At 44.1% G+C, this 14,900-nt stretch overlaps 1 protein-coding gene and 1 long non-coding RNA gene across 3 annotated transcripts in view; both read left to right on the forward strand.

The window, feature by feature from the left end:
• The window catches only part of LOC108544544 (uncharacterized), a 10,884-nt gene extending 8,357 nt beyond the window's left edge, over positions 1 to 2,527 (forward strand). The window contains exon 2 of the long non-coding RNA XR_001889876.1: positions 2,262 to 2,527. This is a non-coding gene — a long non-coding RNA (uncharacterized LOC108544544). The remainder of the gene's footprint in view (positions 1 to 2,261) is intronic.
• A 3,381-nt stretch (positions 2,528 to 5,908) lies between these two features.
• The window catches only part of CSNK2A1 (casein kinase 2 alpha 1), a 66,580-nt gene continuing 57,588 nt past the window's right edge, over positions 5,909 to 14,900 (forward strand). Inside the window, exon 1 of one of the 2 annotated variants that reach the window (XM_017895733.1) lies at positions 5,909 to 6,057. The gene's annotated coding sequence lies outside the window, so the exon portion shown is untranslated. The remainder of the gene's footprint in view (positions 6,058 to 14,900) is intronic. The other variant, XM_017895732.1, reaches the window with a different exon arrangement.

Here is a 14,900-nt window from a genome sequence, read left to right on the forward strand (position 1 = left end):
TTCCTTCCTTCCTTCCTTCCTTCCTTCCTTCCTTCCTTCCTTCCTTCCTTCCTTTCTTTTCTTTCCTTCTTTCCTTTGAGACAAAGTTTTGCTCTGTCACCCAGGCTGGAGTGCAGTGGCACAATCTTGGCTCACTGCAACTTCCACCTCCCAGGTTCAAGCAATTCTCCCTGCCTCAGCCCCTGAGTAGCTGAGGTTACGGGCATGTGCCACCATGCCCGGCTAATTTTTGTACTTTTAGTAGAGACAAGGTTTTGCCATGTTGGCCAGGCTGGTCTCGAACTCCTGACCTCAGGTGATCCACCCACCTCGGCCTCCCAAAGTGCTGGAACTACAGGCATGAGCCACCGTGTCCGGTCTTTTCTTTCATTTTTTTAAAAAAAGATGTGGAAATTGAGGCTTGGAGAGATCTAATAACGTGTTCACATTTATACTGCTAGCAAGTGACAGAGCTGGAATCCAACCAAGTTGGAGTCAAACTTCAAACACCCAATACACTAGGCCAAAGGGTTTGGACTGTCTGTGCAGGCAATGCAATACCATTGAAAACTCTTAGACAAAAATGGAACATGATGGTTAATCAACTTTCCCCCAGCAGCAAGCAGGATGCACTGCAGAGGGAGAGAGGAAGGGCCCTCAAGGTAGCCACAAAACTTCGGGCCAGAATTGATAAGGGGTTGGACTGGGGTGGTATCAAAAAAGAAAACAAAAAAACAATAAAAATAAAACCAAATAGGAAAAGACGTAGGTGAGAGCCAAACTGAAGGACATTTTAAAAACATCTTCTTCTTTATAAGGTATTGAAATAAAAATTTATGATTGCTGTAAAATAATTCAAAGAAGACCAGGCTTTGTGCCTACTGTAATTCCAGCCCTTTGGGAAGCCAAGGCGGGAGGATCACTTGAACCCAGGAGTTTGTGACCAGCATGGCCAATATGGGGAGACCCTATCTCCACAAAATATAAAAATAAATTAGCCAGGCATGGTGGCACACACCTGTGGCCTCAACTACTTGGGAGACTGAGGTGCAAGGACCGCTTGAGCCCTGGAGGTTGAGGCTGCAGTGAGCTGTGACTGTTACCATGGCACTTCAGCCTGGGCAACAGAGCAAGACCCTCTCTCAAAAAAAAAAATTCAAGCAATACAAACAGGTGTTTAAATAAAAGTTTTCTCCTTTTCTTCTCTTCAAAGATAAGCTCCATTAATAGTTTGCAGTAAATTCTTCCTGAATTTATCTAAAACTATAAGACATATACATCTACTAATTTTTATAAGACATAAAAATTTTTATTCTACTAATTTTTATGACATACATCTCCACCCGGGCGCAGTGGCTCACACCTGTAATCCCAGCACTTTGGAAGGCCAAGACAGGTGATCACCTGAGGTCAGGAGTTCAAGACCAATCTGGCCAACATGGTGAAATCCCATCTCTACTAAAAATACAAAAATTAGCTGGGCGTGGTGGGCACCTGTAATCCCAGCTACTTGGGAGATTGAGGCAGGAGAATCGCTTGAACCTGGAAGGCGGAGGTTGCAGTGAGCCAAGATCGCACCATTGCACTCCAGCCTGGGCAACAAGAGTGAAACTCCACCTCAAAACAAAACAAAACAAAAAAACCACACATCTCCTAATATTTTAAATGTGCTTTTTCAATGTTTTCTGACCAAACTACTGTTTGTCTCTTGCTTTGTATTGTATAACAGAATGTCAGGGCCAGATTTCTATGTCAGGACATAATACTGTCCTCATTCTTTTCAATGGCTTTGTCACTTGCTGTTCGATGTTGGACTAGTTGTTTAACCTCTATGAGACTTGGTGTACTTAATCTCTAAAATGGGGATTAAAAATGTACTGGTCACAGAGAGCTGTTGTGAGGATTAAATGAGTTAATAGATGTAAAGCATCTTGTACAGTGACACATATTAAGTGCTCAAAAATGTTAGCTCTCATTGCTGTGAATAGCTCCATGTCTGACTGTACCATAATTTCTTTAACCAGTTCCATGCCTATGGTTACTTATGTGATATAATGTTTGCAAAGGTGGCCACAACAATTCCACCATCCTTATACACATGACTCCTTGCAGTATGATTTGATGTTTTTCTTATGAAGAAATGGAATCTATTTCTACTTTCCTTGAATCTGAGCTGGCCATGTGACTGCCTTTGAGCAATATAATACAGTGAAAATGACACTATATTATTTCTAAGCCTAGGTCTAAAGATATCTTGCTGCTTTTTTTTCTTTCTTTTGGAGGCCATCACGTAAGGAAGCCTGAGTTAGCTTACTGAAGAAGCAATATGGAGGAGAACCAAGGCACTCAAGCCAACAACCCCAACCAGCTGTCAGACATGTGAATGAGGCCATAGAGTTCTAACCAGTTTGCTGACCTGCTCACCGACAGCAAATGTAAGAGTAAGCCAGGAAAGGCCACTTGGAGCAGAAGAGAGCTGTCCCGGCTGAGACATGTCCAAACTGCCAATCCACACAAACATAAAATAAACTATTGTTGTTTTAAGCCACTATATTTTGGGGTGATTTTGTTAAGCAGCAATAGAAAGCTAATACACTTAGGTTCTTAGTGCATGATTAAAACTTTTGCCTGAAATCCTAGCACTTTGGGAGGCCAAGGCAGGAGAATTGCTTGAGCCTAGGAGTTCAAGACCAGCCCTGGCAACATAGCAAGACCCCATCTGTACAATAATAATAATAGTAATAAAAATACTACTAGGCCGGGCGCGGTGGCTCAAGCCTGTAATCCCAGCACTTTGGGAGGCCGAGACGGGCGGATCACAAGGTCAGGAGATCGAGACCACCCTGGCTAATACGGTGAAACCCCGTCTCTACTAAAGAATACAAAAAACTAGCCAGGCGACGAGGCGGGCGCCTGTAGTCCCAGTTACTTGGGAGGCAGAGGCAGGAGAATGGCGTAAACCCGGGAGGCGGAGCTTGCAGTGAGCTGAGATCCGGCCACCGCACTCCAGCCTGGGCGACAGAGCCAGACTCCGTCTCAAAAAAAAAAAAAAAAAAAAAAAATACTACTAAATTAAAAATGAGCCAGGCATGGTGGTGCATGTCTGTAGTCCTAGCTACTCAGGAGGCTAAGGTGGGAGGATCGATTAATAACAGGAGTTCAAGGTTACAATGAGCTATGATCATGCCACTGCACTCCAGCCTGGACAACAGAGCAAGATCCTGTCTCGAGAGAGAGAGAGAGGAGAGACTCACTCTAATAGCCCAGGTTGAAATGCAAGCTCCATCTCCAGCATGTGACCTTGGGCATGGCCTGTGATCTCTGTGAACCTGAGTCTCCTCATCTGTACAGCGAGATACTTTTGGTTTCTGCCTCATCAGGCTGACATGAGGATTAAGTGAGATGATGAACATTCAGTGTGTGGCACAGTGCAATTACTCTCAACATCTTAACTGTTGCTCCTGCTGCTGTTGTTTGCAGAAAGACTAGCCTGAGAGGTGTGATGTGGGGGATCAGGGAAAGAGTAAGAGTTAAGGATAAATGTTAAGTCCACAACTAGGTGAACACTCGGGATGGGAAGCCTCTTGAGACTGAAGACCTATATGAGGTTGGCCTGGTAGATGGCAGGAGTTGTGTTTCAATTATGTCCTGCATGAGTATTAGGGTTGTATATGTGTGCCCAGGTGAGCCCTCTGAATGAAGTCACAGATAGAGGCCAGAACTAGGAAGAAGAATGAAGAACTAATGCTGTGAGAGAGGCTGAGATCAGAAAGGCAAGAAGGCTAAGCAATGGGAAATATCCTCATTACACTCAGATGAAAACCCAGCTTATCATTACCTGAATGCCCTGCCCACCTCTCCCACCATATTTCTTCCTCTTCTTCCCTTTATTTGCAGTGCTTCAGCCACCATGGCTTCCTTCTTCAAACTTGTGATGCTCTTTCCTGCCTTGGGATGTTTGCACTTACTGTTTCCTTCTCAAAGGGACCTTCTGAACCACTCAAGCTAAAGTTCTATACTTCACAGCTACTTATCTTTTCCTTTCGTAGCACTTATTGCTATCTGAAATTACTCTGTTTATGCATTTGTTTACCTGTGCATTACTTGCTTCTCACTTTAGAAGGTGAGCTCCACCAGTAAGCACCTGGTGTATGTCTTGCTCATAACACATCCCTAGTATCTAGCACAGTGTCTGGCTCATAGCAAATGATGAATTGTTGTGAGTTAAACAAATGTGAATACAGTTGGGAAAAACAAAGCCACGAGAGCCAAAAAGATACATTCAAGAGGTAGGTAGAAGGGTATCATTTCCTGAAAGATGACTTCCCAGAAACTTTGGGATTATCTTGTATAACCTCCTCAGTCCACAAGTGGGGAAATTGAGGCCCAGAGTTGAGGAATCACCAGTTACAGGATACCGAGAGAAAAACTGTTATGGGTTCCCAGGCAATTGGATCAGATGTCACAAGCTGTCTAGCAGATGAGGTCCCGAGAAGGCCACAGCCACCTACCTCCCTGAGGCCATCACGATAAGTCTGCAGCCACCACCGGCCCTAACCCTACGTGGGCAGGAGATGCCTCTTTGGGAGCAGAGGTGCTAGTCAGCTGACAAACTGTGAAAGGAGGGCTGTGGAGTGTGGAGAGGCCTATTCCTGAGACAACCAGCTCTTCTGAGACAGCTAGGGATAATGGTTGGTACTGAAATAACCCGGCCTCCTCACCCTCATTCCAGTGCTCACACCTCTGTCCCATCAGAGGTGAGACTAACACTTGAACTCCTTTCAGCAACTCCTAGACGCTTCAGCTTTTAGCAGGGCCTGCAAAGGAGAGGTTGATCATCATATGGAGCTCTGTCCACTGGGGGCTCACAGTCTGATGGAGGAGACAGACTGAGGTCCTCAGGTTACTGATAGTGCCTGGGTTTGAGGGAGTTCAACAGAGAGAAGACCCCAAGAGGAAAGGATCCCTGAATTAGTTTATTCGGCGTACGGAAATTATCCAGTCCATGGGGTGACAGTAAGAGAAGTAACTGCCAGTGTAAAGCGAGAGAGGCAACACAGCTAAGTTGCAGGAATGGTTTGCAGTCTTAGTGGGTGGAAGCTTCCAGAATTTGAGACGAGAGTGGCAAAACAGGAGGCTGGAAAGGAGGGTTTGGCCAAATTATGGAGGACTTTGAACGTCAAGTGAAGAGTTTGGGCTATCTTTGGTGCACAAAGAGGTCCATGGGAGATTTTTGATCACGAGGAGACCATGATGAGCTTTGCATGGTAGAAGGTGCTCTGTGACTGTTTTGGGGAGGTAACTCGGGAAAGGAGAGCTGGGGTGGGAGGCAGATAGAAGAGGAAACACTATGTTTTGAACGCAGAGCTCTAGGCAAGACTTCTGTAGGAGGAAGGAATTGGGCCTCGGTCTCTTGAGACCTAGTATCCTCACTTCCCAGACTCCTGCGCCAGGCCCTTTCTAGGGTCCAACTTTCATTCACTTCTTCCGAACTACAAGTTTGAATAGAAAGTGTTGCTGAAACCCTAATTTTAAACGAAGGGTCAGAGCAAAAGGGACTTCAGCTCCCAGAATGCTTGGCTCTACAGCTCTGCAGGTCGCGCATGGTTCTTTTCAAGAAAGGAGGGGCCAGCCGGGTGAAGTGCGGGCAACCTGGGTACCGCCATCTTAACTTGGATCAAACCAACTGTTCACTTAGTGGGAGGTTCGCGTTCTCTCCGTTGTCACTTGTTAACACTATTGAAATAAAATGCGCTTGACTATTGCAAGTCTCCTTATTCTGCCTTGCGTTGGGAATTCCTTCTATTTTGCACCCTAGGCCAGAACTGAATCCCTAAGGCTACAATAGGACAGCCCAGCATGGCCGCACTCAGCTAGATTCCTCTGGGGGCGGAGTCGGAAGCTGTCTCGCTCCGCCTCCTGGTAGGAGGGGGTTTCCGCTTCCGGCAGCCGCGGCTGCAGCCTCGCTCTGGTCCCTGCGGCTGGCGGCCGAGCCGTGTGTCTCCTCCTCCACCGCCGCCATATTGTCTGTGTGAACAGAGGGGAGAGCGGCCACTGCCGCTGCCGCTTCCACCACAGGTACCTTGGGAGTCGCCAGGCGAGGTCGTTGGAGGGTGGGGTGGGCGCAGGATAGGGCAGCGGAGCGCGGCCGCTGCTCACGCTTCCGGCAGACTCCCGAGCGGCCCGTCGCCTTCCCCTGCCCCCACCTTCACACATACACCAACCGAGGCCCCTGCAGCCCATCTGGGAGGCCCAGGGCCACCCCCCAGGGCGGAGGGCGAGGTTTGGGGGCAGAGGCCGATGCGAGGGTGGGAATCGGCTTCCGGAGTTCAGCTTATTGCATAGGAAAGGGCCGGACTGGGTGGGGACTAGGGGACAACTTGGAGGAGGGGGTCGTCAGAGGGGGAAGGGAACTTGAGGGGTGGGGCCGCAGTGGGGTGCTGGGGGAGGGTGCGGAGGGAGTGGTGCCTGCTGGGTAGTGTGCGGTGAACCCTGCGGCGGAACTAGGCAGCTGGAGTAGGGGCCTTCTTAGGGTCCGTCTGGGCGGGGCTGAGCTTCCCACCTGCAGAGTGGGTGCGAGGTGGAGAACCCCAGGCGGAGTTGCTGGGGAGAAAGTGGGAAGGGACCAAGACGTGGGGCAGAACGTCTGGAGTTGGAGTTAAGGACTAGTTAGGAGCCTGAATAGAAAAAGAGGTATGGAGAGAAAGCTTGGCTAAGAGTATACATATGTTGGTGACCTTTTGAAAGAGTAGGACTTTTCAATTTTGTTTTTCGTTGTGTGTTTTTGCAGTGTTGGAACATTTCTAGATTAAGCAGGTGATGGGTGGAGCTTCTGTAGTTTGTTTTGGGGAAGCAGAGTCAGGGTCAGGAGAAGTTGCATCTTGACTATTGCTTTGTGTGGAGGAAAGAGTTCTGAAAAGGAGATGGCAAATTATTTGGGAAGACTTGATTATTTTTCAACTGTTTAATTCTACGAGAATGGGACATGAGGAGAGGAAATGAAAACTAAAAAGGGAGTCCGGGCGTGGTGGCTCACGCCTGTAATCCCAACACTGTGGGAGGCCGAAGCGGTTGGATCACGAGGTCAGGAGTTCGAGACCAGCCTGACCAATACGGTGAAACCCCGTCTCTACTAAAAATACAAAAATCAGCCGGGCTTGGTGGCGGTCGCCTGTAATCCCAGCTACTTAGGAGGCTGAGGCAGAAGAATCGCTTGAACCTGGGAGGCGGAGGTGGCAGTGAGCTGAGATTCGCCACTGCACGCCAGCCTGGGCGACAGAGCGAGACTCCGTCTGAAAAAAAAAGAAAAGAAAACTAAGAAGGGAAGATTTTTCCAAGAATTGGAGACTTCATGCCATCTAAGGAGTGCAGTATAGGCCCAGTGATTAAAAACCACACTGCCTAGGTTGTCAAATATCAGGGCCATTGCTACTTAGTTGTGTGACCTAAACTCTGTAAGCCTCAGTTTTCCCGTCTGTAAAAGGGGGATGATGGTATTTTCTAGCTTGGGAGTTTATGGAGAGGAGTAAATAAGACAATTTGTGTCAAGTGCTTACTACAGTGTCTGGCAGGTAGTAAGTGTAGTAAGTAGCTTTTACCTGTCACTGTAAAGGGACTAGCTGGTATATTGGGGGCTCTTCTGTTCTAGGTAAAATTCATGGTCAAGAATTTGACTGTAAACAGGGCTTTAGAATATTATCTTTGTAGTTGTAGGTTTTTGTTGTATTTGGCTTTACTGGCTTGGTGAACCTGGGGCTGAAAGTCCGGTACCAATACTAGTTCTCCTCCGTGGTATTCTCAAAAGTTCACCTGCAGTCTTAGCAGGGCATGTTTTTGTCCTTCTGTGACTTTGAAATTTTTGGCTTTGGTTTGCTGTTGGGGAGGGTGTATGACTTGAATGAAAGATTGGAAATTTGCTTAGATTGATTAATCAACTCATTACAAAGTTAGGTCCCCTGAGATGCCTTTTCTTTAAAACAAAACAATGCCTAGTTATGTACTTTTTTGTGGAATACAGAGAAGAGAAATACACATTTAAGGAGGAGCATGGGTTAGTTTCTAAGTAGTTATGGGTGAAGTGCCTTGCAGTTTGAGGATGAAACAGGTGGCAACTCCTTTTCCATACTGCGCGTTTAGTTCCTTTGCCTACTCACTCATCCAGAGTGAGTCCTTGTTTTTACTATTGTCTCTATCTCTGAACATAAATCTTTGTGTCACATAAGTAAAGACATATGCATGCATGTATGTATATATACTTTACTTCACATAAGTAAAATTTGTACACCTTTACTACACACTCTTAAAGAAAGGAATGATTTTCTTTAGGAAGTGAGTTTAATCCCTTCCATAGGGGCCAGGCACGGTGGCTCATGCCTGTAATCCCAGCACTTTGGGAGGCCTAGGGGGGGCGGATCATGAGGTCAGGAGATCAAAACCATCCTGGCTAACATGGTGAAACCTCATCTCTACTAAAAATACAAAAGATTAGCCGGCATGGTGGGCGGGTGCCTGTAGTCCCAGCTACTTGGGAGGCTGAGGCAGGAGAATGGCGTGAACCCGGGAGGCGGAGCTTGAATGAGCTGAGATCACACAACTGCACTCCAGCCGCGACAAAGCAAGACTCCTTCTCAAAAAAAAAAAAAAAAAAAAAAAAAACCCTTCCATAGGAGTTGGATTTGTAGTAGGCAGAATTACATCTCCCTCTTCCCAAGTTGTCCATACCTCAATCCCCAGAATCTGTAACTACCCTATGTTACATGGCAAAAGGAACTTGGCAGGTGTAATTAAGGTTAAGAATCTTAAAATAGAAAAATTATCCTGGATTTTCTGGGTGGGCCCAATCTAATCACATGAGTCCTTAAAAGCAGAGAACTTTCTCCAACTGGGGTCAGAGAAATGGGCAGAAAAGGAAATCAGAGAGATTTGAAGCTTGAGAAGGATACCATTTGCCTTTGCTAGAGAGGACCACATGAAAAGTTATCAGAAGGAATGTGGGCAGCGTCTAGTGGCAAAGACCAGTCCCTGGCTGACAACCAGCAAGAAATGGGGACCTCAGTCTTGCAACCAGAAGGAACCTGAATTTGGCCAACAACCTGATTGAGCTTGAAAGTGAATTCCATCAAGGAATGCAACCTTGAGACACCTTGATTTTTTGGCCTCATGAGACCCTAAGCAGAAGACCTAGCTAGTCAAGCCCACCCAACTTCTGACCTAAGTAACTGTGAGGTAATAAATTTGTGTTATTTTTAGCCACTACATTTGTAGTAATTTGTTATAGCAGCAGTAGAACACTAGTATAGATTTTGGTACCAGGAGTGGGGTACTATTACCTAAAAATGGAAGTGGCAGTAGATAAAGGTTAGAATAATTTTAAGGGGCATGATAGAAAAGGCCTAGAACACAGGAAGATCACTTGAGCCCAGGAAGTCGAGGCTGCAGGGAGTGGTAATGGCACCAGTGCACTCCAGCCTGGGTGGCAGAGTGAGACCCTGTCAAAAAAGAAAAAAGAAAAGGCCTAGGACAGACTTTTAATAGCAATATGGATGTTAGTGACTCTGCTACTGAGGGCCCAGACAGAAGTGAGGTCTTTCTTATTGGAAACGGGCAGAAAGGGGACCCTTGTTACGTAGCAGCAACTAAGTTTAGCAGAATTTTATCCTATGGTTATATGGAAAGCCAAATTTGTAAGTGATGAACTTGTATATTTAGCTGAGATTTCCAGTCAAAGTATTAAATGTGCAGCCTGGTTTATTTGTGAATGTGAACTTTAATGGAGTGAACCCCTGTGGAATATTTCCACAGCCTGTCAGGTTCTTGAGAATTTTATGCCAACATAAGCAATTCTCGTTTGGATTGAAAGAGACAGAAAGTAATAGGGCTGTTGGACCCCCCAAATTCTACTGATGGGAAGCAGGCTGATAAAACTACTCACATGTGAATGTGTTGCTTTTCATAAAAAAAGAAGGGTGACTCAGACGGAGATAGGAGAGCCCAGAGGGGTGGAGCTAAAAGCTGGAGAGGCTTTTTCCCAGGCTTTGAAGTGGAATGGAGATTCCCTAGATTTTGAAACTGCTTTGGACCCGTGGCTCTGTTTTCTTTTACATTTTGCCCATTTGAACTGGAATGTTTATAACTGTTATTCTATATCTGTCTCACAATAGTATGTTCGGAGCTGAGAATTTGTTTTCTTAGGAATTGTGCCCCAGAAGTTGGACTTACTGTTTTATCCCCAGAACCTCATCCACACCTGAATAGATGAATGAGATTTGGGACTTTTGAAATAAACTTTAGATGGGAAACCTTTGGGACCTTTTGATGGGATGGATGTATTTTGCATTTGAGAGAGAGATGAATCCTTGAAAACCAGAAGGCAGACTGTTGTAAGCAGAATGGCTCCCCTATGATTTCCATTCTATAAACCCTGGAACCTGAGTGTGTTATGTAGATTTCATTAAAGTTAAGGATCTTAGGTAGATTATCTTGGATTTTCTGGGTGGGTTTATTCTACTCACATAAGCACTTAAAAGCAGAGAACTTTTTCTGGCTGGTGTCAGAGATGAGGCAGAAGGGGAAGTCCGAGATTTGAAGCATGAGAAGGACTTAGCCTGCCATTACTGGAGGGGACCAGATTGAAAGCATGAGAGGGGGAATGCAGGCAGCCTCTAGTAGGAAAGGCCAGTCCCAGCTGACAACCAGCAAGGAAGTAGGAACCTCAGTCCTACAGCTGCAAGGAACTAAATTCAGCCAATAGCTTGAATGAATGTGGAAGCAGATTTTCTCCAGAGTTTCCAGCAGGGAACTAGTCCACTGGATACCCTCATTTAGCCCTTGTGAGATCCAGTCAAGCCCGCTGACTTCTGTAAGATAATCAATTTGTGTTGTTTTGTTTGTGATAATTTGTTACGACACAATGGAAAACAAATACAGGAATTTTGCTGGTTTTATTTCAGAGTCTTCGGGATATTATTTTCTAGAGAACAAAGATAGCAAAGATTCTATAAAATGACTTAGTCCTGGAAGACTCCACGGAATAATGGTGTTGAGTGGAACCTGTACCTCTTTCTTGATGTTTGAATATTATTATTGTCCTTAGATGCAGTTTGAAGGGGCTTGATGACCAGCTTAGTGAAATGTAGTTTCTGAAGATGTAGGACATTGATAGGATTCCTGTAAATAGGTGGTTTTTCCATATTTTGGATAAATGACATAATTTCTTCATTAGTTTTTATTGGCTTAATAATGGTTTATATGGCAGCCTTTTAAGGCTTATTTCATATTTTTTAGAGGAGATAGAAATGGATGATATATTTTTGTGAATTTGTAACTATCTCTCTGTTCTCTCACACCTCCCACCCCACCCCAGCTCAGCTCAAAGTTGTAAGATCTTTTCTCCCTGTCATTGTCTGTTGAGGTTGTTGAGTTTAAGAGTCAGATCTGGGAATCATCACTACAGAATGGAGTTTCTAGCTTTCAAGAAAAGTCTTTTGTTTTTGTTCTTTAACAGTGTCCTATTGGTTGGATTCATAAAATATGGATTGACTAAATTTTAGTCAGAGGATGAAGGAAATGAGACCATTTCTTTTGAGTTATTACCTGAATAGAAAGATGATTACAAGATTAGCATTTCAGGGCATGAAAGACTTTAGAGATTATGTTTGACTTTGGGTTTAGAGTAAGGGAAATTGGGCCACATGAATGGTTAACTGATCTACTAAGATATCTCAGCCCTAGAGCTAGTCTAGAATCCTGGTCCAGCCAGCAGAGTCATGACTTTCTAACTATGTTCCCTGAGTACCCTTTTCTACTGTTGGCCAGGCTTGGTGGCTCACACCTGTAATCCCATCTCTTTGAGAGGCTGAGGTGGGTGGATCACTTGAGGTCAGGAGTTCAAGGCCAGCCTGGCCAACATGGTAAAACCCCGTCTCTACTAAAATTAGCTGAGTGTGGTGACGCGTGCCTGTGGTCCCAGCTACTCAGGAGGCTGAGAATCACTTGAACCTGGGAGATGGAGGTTGGTTGCAGTTTTGCTGAGATCATGCACTCCAGCCTAGGGGACAGAGTGAGACTCTGTCTCAAAAAAAAAAAAAAAAAGAGAGAGATGTTAACTGTCTGTAATATTCAACTGTATGATAGCTTTTGCATAAATATTTCAGTATGATTTGTACAAGTTAAGAAACTGAAAACCAGTATGATTTGCCATTGAATTAGGTAAGGGCTTAATATTTTAAGGTAATAAATAATGTGATACTTGATTTGAAATGAGAAACTGGATTTTGATTTGTCACAATTCATGGGTAACCTGGATAAGGTTTGTTTCGTGAGAGTATTAATGTGTTCTTATACCTAAATTTCTTTGAACTTCTGAGATGGATAATTTCGAAAGTAGCATGTCATTTAGTTTATAGAGAAATCTAGGCCAGCCAGCTTTTCAAATGAAGAAATTCCTCTAGGATTATTAAGGAAAAGTAGCTGCTGTCATTGTAACAAAGGATGTATTTTCATTGGGTTATAGACAATTGGTAGTTTTTTTACACTGAGTGCTCCCAGATTTTCTTTTTTTTTTTTTTAAACATGTAGAAGTCAAAGATTGAGGCTTAAAAAGTTTAAGGTGAAAGCACAGTATCACAAGATGCTGCTAGGAGTGGCATTTTAACTGGTTTCTACAAATTCTGTCTTTCAGTCTTAGACATTAAAAAATCCTTCTTAGCAACAGTTGCTATGGTGGGCAAGCTTCTTTACATTCATGGTGATAATGTTTTCTTGCATGGAAAATATTGTGTTATCTGAGGTGACAGTTTTAGGGTTAAATACCAAGGTACAAGTTAGGTTAATGTTTTATAATTTTTTATGTGTGACATCTTAAATGCTCTTATATTGGCTTCTCTTTTCTTTTATACTTTCTTGTCTTGTGGGTTTTCTGACAGGTTTTATTAGCTGAAACATTTTAATTTGCTTGGAAAAGTGAACACTTGGAATTTTCCTGAAGTTATGACTAATGCTTTAATGGGCATTTCTCAGTTTAGCTATCTCATCAATATTCTATAAATTTTAAGAAAGCTACCCTGTTTAAAATGAATGGATAAATTATTTTCCAAAAAGTGGTATCATGTCATATCCAGAAGTACAAGATAGTCATTTTGGGTTATTGAATTCATAACCACTCAAAAGATGTTGTTCATTCAGCAGATCCTGAGTGCCTGCTACATTTCTGGCAGGTATTGTGCTGAAGATCTCCAAACTGTCACTGCCCTCCAAGCTTAAAATTGAGTGACATTTTCTAGTAATAGGCATATCATAGCACAACTTAGTGTCTTTTGGAGGTGTTTTCTTATGATAACTCCTCTTTGCTTTGTATCTTAGTATAGTTTCTGAAACAGCTACAGAAATGAGAAGGGGGTAGAATAGAGAATTAATTGAGATTGCTAGTAGGGAGGGGAAGGCAGCCGGATAGTGGGAAAGAACTCCCACTTTGAGTTTGGGGAAGTTTACTTAACTTCTTGAAGTCTGAGAGTTCTTGTCTCTACAGTTGGGATAACAACTACCCTGGGCAACTTAGTAACCTTCAGTTTCTTCATCTGTAACATGGGAATTAGTAGTACCTACCTCAGGATTTTTGTGAGGATTAATAACTAGAGTACTAGCTAGTATTATCATCTCAAGATTACTGAGGATTAAAGGAGAAAATTTATAAAATGTCTGGCATATAGATGCCCAACATTAGTTCTTTCCCTTCCCTTTCAGAGAAAACAATGTGTTTATTGCCAGTGCTGTCATTCTTCATTCTTTTATTTTCATTTTCAGCTGCCAAGAGTTCTTATTTTTTTAATGAGACTTTTGACCTGTACTTCCTGTTTCTAATGTAGCCTGTTGGGTGGGTGAGGTATGAATTGCTGCCTAGGGGTGGATCAGTATGTAACTCACGCCCAGTGTAGATTACCTCAATTACTCGTGTACAGTGTCTATTAGCTAGTCTTGGTGAGTCTAGGGTTCTTTTGCTTCTAGATAGAGAAGGTAATCTTCCCATCTCAGACACAGGAAAAGGTCTACCTTTGCTCACCTATAGACCTGTGAATATAGATCAGAGGTCTTATTCCCAGTGGTTCTTTTATCACAGTTTGGGAATTACTTGAATAGTGTGTGTTAGGGATGTGTTTGGAGAAGGCCACCTCCCTCCATTAACATCTTCTCTGTATCTTGTTCTCTCAGGTAATCCACTAACTTGGCTTTCTTGTTTACTTTGTATTATTAAGTGATAAACTGTAGGCAGACCAGGAACTTGTATTTATTGGCACTTTAAAACTTTTTTTTTTTTTTTTGAGATGGAGTCTTGCTCCGTTGCCCAAGCTGGAGTGCAGTAGCACAATCTGTGCCTCCTGAGTTCAAGTGGTTCTCCTCTGTCAGCCTCCCAAGTAACTGGGATTACAGGCGCTTGCCAACCTAACCGGCTAATTTTTGTATTTTTAGTAGAGGTGGGGTTTCGCCATGTTGGCCACGCTGGTCTCGAAATCCTGACCTCAGGTGATCTACCCACCTCAGCCTCCCAGAGTGCTGGCGTTACAGGCGTGAGCCACTGGCCAGTGTTTTGTGTATTCATGATTATATAGAATGGCTACAAATGGCCATCTGCTTTGGAGTTGTCTACCTTTTGTAAAAAAATGAAAATAGGCCAGGTGCAGTGGCTCATACCTGTAATCCCAGCACTTTGGGAGGCCGAGGCAGGCAGACTGGTCTGAGGTCAGGAGTTCGAGACCAGCCTGACCAACATGGAGAAACCCCATCTCTACTAAAAATACAAAATTAGCCAGGCGTGGTGGCGCATGCCTGTAACCCCGGCTACTACGGAGGCCAGGGCAGGAGAATCACTTGAACCTGGGAGGCGGAGATTGCAGTGAGCCAAAATTGCGCCATTGCACTCCAGCCTG

Source organism: Rhinopithecus bieti, unplaced genomic scaffold, assembly GCF_001698545.2.
Source record: "Rhinopithecus bieti isolate Rb0 unplaced genomic scaffold, ASM169854v2 scaffold_27016, whole genome shotgun sequence".
In the NCBI taxonomy this organism is placed as follows: Eukaryota; Metazoa; Chordata; class Mammalia; order Primates; family Cercopithecidae; genus Rhinopithecus; species Rhinopithecus bieti.